The 8,409-nt window shown below is 42.4% G+C and overlaps 1 long non-coding RNA gene across 1 annotated transcript; it reads right to left on the bottom strand.

Moving 5' to 3' along the window:
* Positions 1-3,620: 3,620 nt before the first annotated feature.
* Positions 3,621-4,571, bottom strand: LOC139078854 (uncharacterized). Its single transcript, XR_011531999.1, has 2 exons — positions 4,281-4,571; positions 3,621-3,749 (listed from the first exon to the last, which is right to left on the bottom strand). It is a non-coding gene; the product is annotated as an uncharacterized lncRNA (long non-coding RNA).
* Between the last annotated feature and the right edge of the window lie 3,838 nt (positions 4,572-8,409).

Raw genomic sequence — 8,409 nt, 5'->3', positions numbered from 1 at the left:
GGGGAAGTATATTCTCTGTTTCTCTTTCATCTTGGCAGTTTGCCCATAAGTTCAGTGCTTTTTCATGAGTGCGCTATGCAATTGACAAATTTCTCTGAAACTAAATGGGATTGGGTGGAGTATGATCATCTGTTCAAAGGTAAGGTGGGTAGAAATTTGCTGGAGCAGCACTTCGAATCACATGGATCAAGCTACTAGGAAGTAGCAATAGCCCAGGGTCGAGCCTGCGATCTGGGAAAGGTGGGATTTCAATCCAGGGAACAGAAATGGGAAAAGGACATCCTAGGATGAGGAAGAGTATGAGCCAAGCTCAGAGGTGGGAAAGTGTGAGACACTGGTGAAAACAAGGGGCAGCTCCACGTGGCTGGTATGAAAGAAATGTGGAGGCAGATAGTGGAGCATAACCCTCAAAGGCATGCCAGACTATGGATTTTATTAATTGATGATGGGAGAACATTGACTCATTTCTGAGTTGGGGAGAGATTTGATCTGAAATGTGCCTGCAGAAGAATAATTGCATAGGACAAACCAGGCTTTGGGGACAATAATACTTGGGATATCTGGAAAAGGATCCCAGTGACACCACAACTGCTCCTTTGGTTGCTCCTCAGCAAGGATGGGCTGGACGTTGGTATCAGAACCTTCTGCACATGCTGTGTGCTTGGGTATACAGAAACATGAAGAGTAGCTTGCATGTTGTTCTTAAAACTTCCTTTGGTCACCGGTACTAAGTTTAGAATGAAAGAACCCCTCTAGATAGTGTTAAAGAGACATACTAAGTGGTATTTACCTGATTATTAGATTCAACAGCCCAATGCCTAGAGGGGAAATAACCTTCATCTTCACATGACTTATTCTTGTCTGAATGGGCTATGCATTGTACATACAAGAAAAAATAGCAAGCTCGTACCTCAGATTTGCAGGAACCCATTCGTTCATTCAAAAAGTATGCATCAAGTGCATGAGCTGTATGCGGGGTGTGGGCTCTTGAGTTTGTGCTTTGAGCTAACCTTTGAGAAACAGGCAGCACCCCCCGGCCCCACCTCAGCTTAAGGCAGCCTGGCTACGGTGGTCAGCTCTTATCTTTTCAGTAACCAGAGAACTTTCCACTATTATGAATGTCTTTTGGACATTGATCCTTTTTATCTATTTTCTTACATTTTATGCTGTTTTTCTCTATTTCCTGCTAATCTCCAGGTTTCCGATCCAGATTCTTGAACCCTGCCTCAACTGGCCTTCTGCTTAATCCGCCTGGTCCTTTCTTGCCTACCCAGCCCATTACTTTTGCTGATCCTTACTCTTGCCTATGTCTGGCTTCTGACAGGCTCACCTGGGGCAGATGACTACTGTGGATCTGTGGTCTCATTTATTTCAGACCACTGGCTTGACTTTAGCCAGTGGCTTCAAGTTCCATCTTCCACCATTATTTGCACTTTTTACTTTGGTCATATCAAGTTTTCAGGCCTCCACGCCCTACCTCAGTCTAAAAGAAACATGTGACACCAGGATGTTTCAAAACTGTTTTGCTCATGTGGCATAAAGACTTGGATTTTAGCTCCTTTGGTTCAGAGAATATTTTTCTTATTCTATTTTAGTTCCAGATTAATAACTAGAAAACTAGATTTGATTCTACTTTAGATGGATTCAAGAAAGCTAAAAGAAAGAGCCTTGGTTCAAAATTGAGTTAAAAATGCTTTCAGTTCTGGGGCCAGAAAATTAGAATGGTTTCTTCTAGTTTTAGATTCATGATCTTAGTTGAGTTTTTGCTAGGATTGGAGAGAAAGTAGACAAGATGGACGTGCTAACTGTAGTGACTAAGCGACGTATCACCTGAGGGGCTGGACAAGCATAAAAGTCAAATTGAATTTCTAAAGATCAGCTGTGACACTGTGGAATAGAAGTGTTTCCCAAGCTGACAGTCTCATATCTAAAGCACAGGGAGGGCAGGGAAGATGCTAACACATGTGATCTGACACCACAAACAACGGGTCTCCTCTGGGACCAAGAAGACAGTTGACCTTTGTCATCCCACATGGGGGAAACAATTCGAGAAATCTGTGGAACATATGTTCTTCTCATTTCTCTGAGGACTACCAAGAAGAGTGGTGCCTTGCTTAGGAAAACACCGAGGCTTGGGGGTTAGGGTCAAAGTGATTTCTTGAAACGACTGCTACCTTCTTCCATGTGACCTGCTTAAAGCTGTTTCATAAGAGAACTCAAAACTCCCTCAACCGCAGACACACCTCTCACAGCTTGGTGTGATTACACAGGCTTTCTTTCCTTTTTCTGAGAAAAATGGCTCTTCTTAGAGTCTCCTGATGGCTGGGGGAACATTGTCACTGTGGGTATTCTTTCTACAAGGTGAGCAGTTCCGGGGGTATTCTGCAAATATGGGGCTGGGAGGAAAGCAGAACTATTTGCACTTGGATTTCTCCATGTCTCTGGGATACAGAGGGCATCTTTGCTCACTGAGTGAATGAGTCTACTCAAATTTCATCACTTGTTCTGCTAGCATCTGTCAAACACGCACAGCGAGATTACGAAAACTGGCAAAGCAAAGGCAGGATCTCCCCGGAGGGAGGCGGGTGGGGTTGGTAAAATGCATGTCTTACACAGCAACAGATGTTGGGAATGTCTCTTCCCGGTGTGCAGTTACAGCTTTGCACACAGAGGACCTGATAAAAGGCAGGTGTGTGGGGAGTAGGCTGTGTGCTTTGAGACGTCCGAGGGAGGGAGATAGCTTAGTGTGCAGATGCCAAGTCTGTGCTCCGCTTCCCTCGGCACAGCTGCCATCAACCCAGCCAGGCACTTACTCCCTTCCAGGCACTGGGAGAAGTGCTCTATATTCACCTTCTCGTTCAGTTCCTTACAGTGGGCTCTGCTATTCTCCTTACTTTGTAGATGGGGAAACTGAGGCTTAGATGTGTGGAGTAACTTGGGTCACAGAGGTAATACATGTGGAGCCTGAATTCAAGTCTATTTCTGCTTAGAAACCACTGGAATTAAGGAATTAAATTTCCCTGTACCTGAAATTGATGACAAGTGAGGTAGTTACTCTGATGACTGAAGTGTCCTTCAATTAAAAAATAAATGGGCTTGCTATTTGCAGTCTTTCATTTCTCTCCAAGGACAGGTGCTTGAGGATTAGATAAATTAATACTTTCCAGTCTGGTGTACCCTTTCGTCTTCATCCCTTTGTCCCTCTTCTCGATAGCACTTCCTAGGAGCCATCCAGGCCCCTATTCCTTGCTTCTCTGATGGCCTGCAGCTTTGATGGGCACTGGGAATATGCAGTCTTGTCCTGCTGTTGCAGGGATCTTTAGGGAGGTGCAAACGGTATGGAAAAGGAAAGGTTAGAACTAGGTAAAGAGAACCCCATGTGCGGGGGCAGAGGTGGGTTGCAGTGTTAAACAGGATGGTCAGATCAAAGGTTGGAAGGGTGCAGGGCATGTGTGTGTGTGTGTGTGGTGTCTTACCACCCAACTGGACTGTAAGCTTCTTGACAGAGGTCATGTTTTATATTGCTTGGTATCCCATATGCTAGGCTCATACTAGGCACCCAAGACAGACTTATTGAATTTAGTGCATATCAGATTTAGTAAATTGCTACCAAGCATGAATTAGGTATGAGTGAATAGTAGGATGGTTTAATTTTCCTTTAAGAGTCTCTCTCAACAAATAACATTCTTGCTTTTCTTTTTTCCGGCCATCGAGGTAATATATGCTTAGTGTAGAAAACTGCAAAAACCCTAAAAACAGATAGAAGAAAATAAGAATCACTCACAATTCCAACTCTCAATATAATCACTGTGAAGCATTTTGGTGTATTTTCACATGTACACATAATGTAAATATATATAAGTTAATTTAGGATCATATGATATTAAAAAATTTGAATGACCTATATACCAGGGGCACTGACCCATTGTGACCCTTTAGAGGTTGGATGGTGGGGAGGGCTGAGGGGCCCCAAAGGAGGGGCCCGTGCAGCAGGGGGCACCTGAGGCAGCAGCTGTTTGCCAGTACTGGTCTAGGTTGGCCACACTAGTCTTTCTTGACTGACCACAAGCCCTGAGTGCACTGTATGTATTTTTCTACCTTACTTCTTTTCCCCTAACATCACACAATGACAGCATTATTACAGGTCTTTTAATTAAGTCTGTAATTTCAGAAGTATTTTTATTTTGGATGTTTATATTAGTTATGGGACTACAAGCATCCATTAAAAAATATCTAAATGCTTTGCATACCTCTTATCTTGGAAAAGCAGAAGGTCTTACCTTTTCTCTGTCCCTCAGCTCCTCAGTTTTGATGGTTTTCGTGCCTCTGTTTCCATAGTTGCTTGGCTTGATGTGTGGACTTGTGCCATGGTGTTTAGGGAGGAAAGATGACAAGGGCAAAGTAAACTAACTTGAAAGGCCGTGGATCTTGGTTGCTTCCCAATCAAAGCTGTCAGACACTGGTGCGTCATGAAGACCCTCTGAAGGTGGCAATGCCTGGGACTCCTCGCCCTCAGCTGTCCTTCTGTCTAATGGTTGTGTCCTCACAGCTGCTGCTGCCAGGGCCCAGTCTGTTGCCTAAAGCCAAAAACCTAAAAGCTCACATAACCTCTTGAAGAGCACTATGTAAGTAATTGAGTCCTCATAATGAAGACTAGCTGAGCAAACAATGCCATACTATGTGGCTACACGCATTTCCTAAGATTAAAAACGTCTCCAGCCACAGAAAGAGACGTGGGTTGGGGAACACAGGTTTACTTTATTATGTGGGTTTTGAAATTAGACCAATCGTTTAGAGCAGAGGCACTGAAGTTCTGCAGGTGAATTAAATTTATTTAATTTATTCAATTTTATGTTTAAATAAATAAATTTAATTAATTAGTTAATTAATTCAACAAACATTTATTGATCATTCACTCAATGCCAGGCACTGGGCCAGGTGCCAAAGAGCAACACAGTTCCTATAGTCATAGAGCTTTCATGGTACTTCTGGGGGAGTTTATTAAATGGCGATAGAGCAGTGATAATGCATTTCTGTATTTCATAAATGTGAATAGGAGTGTACAGCTGTTTCTCAGTGAAACATTAATTTTATCTATTTTAGATCTTGAGCTGCTTCTGTGTAGAAGCAGACTCTTTCCTCTTTCCTCCATAAATCTAGTCCGGTGTGTTCTCATGAATTTACAAGTGTATTGCACACACTGCAATATACTCTTGTGCTTTACATCCTCCAAGAGGAGCAACTTTTAATGTGTGAGACATTTAGAGTTGGAAGGGTGTTTAGGAAAACCATGAACAGACATGCGTATTATCATATGTGGAGAAAGAAAAAAAAATGCATCTTGAGAGAGTCCGCATATGCCAGTTCAGCCATGTCCGTCCCCCATGAGGTGAAGAGCCTGAAGAACTAGGGAGAGATGCTACGTGGAGCCCATGCTCTGCTTCCAGACCACATCCCAAAGGCCCAGAATCTCAGGATTCTCTAGCTCAGTGGCCCTGAGCCCACTACCAGAGCCTGCAAGGGCTTCTTCCACCCGTCTATCTTTTTGAGTGTTGACAATGCTATCACTGTGTGCACCTAGGCATACAAGACCCCCTCCAAGTGCAGGATGGAGATGGAGGATGAGAAGGTGGCTGGACCCCCACAGATGTTAGGTGTGGGCCTGCATTTAGCTATGGCACTTTTCTCATTGGCTAAATAAAAACATAAGGCGAGGTGATTTTCTTTTGTGTGTGTGTTTAATCTTTTCTGCTTTTTCTGTTACTACCTCAGGTTACCCTTTGACAATGTAGATGGAGGAGAGATACCTTTTTTTACTTAAGGGATTCTGTTTATTAATGTGTCCTCTGTGGTTAAAGAATACTTTAGAAGAAAAATAAACTTGAGCATTTAGTTTGTGCATTATTGTATTCTTTGAAACAATAGATTACATCTTAATCCTGCACACATTCTTAAGATGAGGACTCCATCTGGGAGGCTTAACCTTCCATGGAAACGTCTGGGTGACACATGTCCATCCAGTCCTTTGCCAAGTGCTTATAGAGCACACAATAGTTGGTAAGATATGCTGAGTCCTCTGGAGAGACCTAACAGACAGAGTGGGGTACCTAGAGTAGCCTGGTGTGCTCATCATTTGGGTCCAGTCTCGATCAGTCAAGCCATTTGCTTTAAATAATTACAATTAGACTCTCTTCCTTTTGCGTTGTTTCTTTCTATTTTTAAGATTTCCATTAAGTTTGCAATACTTGAGGATATATGCAGTTTTCCTTTGGGTTTATTCCTGTCATTGAAGTTAAAACTAGACAAGAGTTGCAAAATCCTTAAATCAACAATCTAATGAATTTGTCCTCATGTTGCTCTGGGAAATACAGGAAATACACTCCAGTGAATCCTTCTTCATGAGCCTATGTAGTCCTAAGTCACAACCAAAGGCACACTGTCTCTCGCTTTGGGACTGGTGCAGAATCACCGACTGTCAGAGCTGACAGGGCCCTGATGGCTCACATGGTGTCATTGCCTTATTTCATAGGTGAGGCAGAAGAATTCAGAGAAGGCAAGCTCTGTTCAAGGCCACAGAGCAAGCATATGGTGAGTTGGGACCCTAGACTCTGTAATGTGCTTTCCATCTTCAGTTCATATGACTGCAAGCAATGATCAGGTGGTTCAAAGAGAAAATCTTTCTTTTTTTCATTTCTGGCCTCGGAAACCCAAATAAAAACTCAAAAGATAACACTCCACTCTGAACCTTATGTGCTTGTATAAGAACAATTTTGAGTAAATTAGGAATTTAATTTAGGACTGATATGGCTCTTAGCTCATTCTAGTCTTCTACATATATAGTCAATTCTTGTTTTTTGCAGTAATGATGTCCTATAAAGTCACTGTGAACACTCAAACTAGTGAATACGGAACCATTGTTCTGACGGAAATACAGCGTCAGGCTCCTGTGAGCCTCTGCTCACCACATTGTCATCAACCAATAAACACATAAATTTGTTTTATGTGTGTTTCTGTTTAAAGACAACTTATTTAATATATATTGTTGATTCGTTGACATTGGACTCATGGCCAATGGCACCATAACTCATGTCTGAATGAAGCTTACCTAACCCCTGTATTTTCTCCCTCAGGCACATCACGACCTTCTTGTGCTTAGGACACTAGACAACACTTCAATGCTATGCTTGGGGGCCATTTTAAACAGCTAAATCATCAGCAAAAAGCAGAAAAATGCAAAAAACGTGATACTAAGTAGACCCTGAGAAGGAGACTTTTTGTATAGCATGAGAGCTGAAACAAGAAAGCAGAGGGTTAGCTTGTTCCACCTCAACTGGGAATGTGTACATCAGGGACTCCAAGTTTTCACCCTTCCATGCGTGTCCAAAAATGACCACAAAAGTGCTGTGAGTATTGATTTTGGGATTACAAGCAAATTGTAGTGGGAAAATTTGCAGATAGAGAATTTGTGAATAATGAAGATCGACTGTGTACACAAGCTTGCACCTGTCACCACACACTATGATCTGTTAATTTTCAGCCTTCATTTCTGGCTCCCCATGGAGCACTTTCACTTCTGCATTGGTGGTGTAGTTGTGGTGGTAGTCCTCACACAGCCCCCCAGAGAAGCCCTTCCTTTGAGTGTGCCTACTTCCTAATAGTTGTGTCGCTGAAAGACTCCTTAAGGCAGATCCGGGACAGTCTTGTGGGATGGAGCCCTTAATCTGTGGAGTCTGTGCCAACTCTGGATAGGTAGTGTCAGAAATGAATTGAATTGTAGGACACCTAGTTGGTGTCCAGAGAGTTGGAGAGTTGGTTGGTCTGAGGAAATCCTCCCTACCTTTGGTGTCTGAAATGTGAGTAGAAACAGATGTAATCAACTACATTCTTTAACTTTCTTGAAACATCCCATGCTTCTCCTGTCTGCTTGCCTTTACATGCACTGTGCTTTTTGCCTGGAATGTTCTTCATGCATTCATTCACCTTGTGAGCTCCAACTCACTCGTCAACATGTGGCTCAAGGTTTGTCTTTTCTGTGAAGCTTTCCTTGACAACTACAATGTAATTAGTTCTCCCTTCAAGCTTCTAGAAACCCTTGAACAAACTGTATTTCATCACTCTATGTTGTAATTTTAAAATATATAATGAATCTAGTTTTGGCATGTTGCGTTTTAGATGCCTGGGGTACATCCATGAAGGAATACTTGGTTTAGGTAGTTAAACAAAGTCAGGGCACCTAACTCCCGTGACATAAAGCAAATCCAATAAATCAAGGACTTAATGGCACCCAAACAGCTATTATTTCATCTTTGCAGGAGAAATGTCTTTTTTCCCCTCTTCCTGCTTATTGGTTATTTTTCATTCATGTGGCTACACTCATACCTGTCACACTGAATTCATTTGACAAATATA

This window comes from Equus przewalskii, chromosome 2, assembly GCF_037783145.1.
Source record: "Equus przewalskii isolate Varuska chromosome 2, EquPr2, whole genome shotgun sequence".
Classification (NCBI taxonomy): domain Eukaryota; kingdom Metazoa; phylum Chordata; class Mammalia; order Perissodactyla; family Equidae; genus Equus; species Equus przewalskii.
This window is presented reverse-complemented; position numbering and strand designations above follow the sequence as displayed.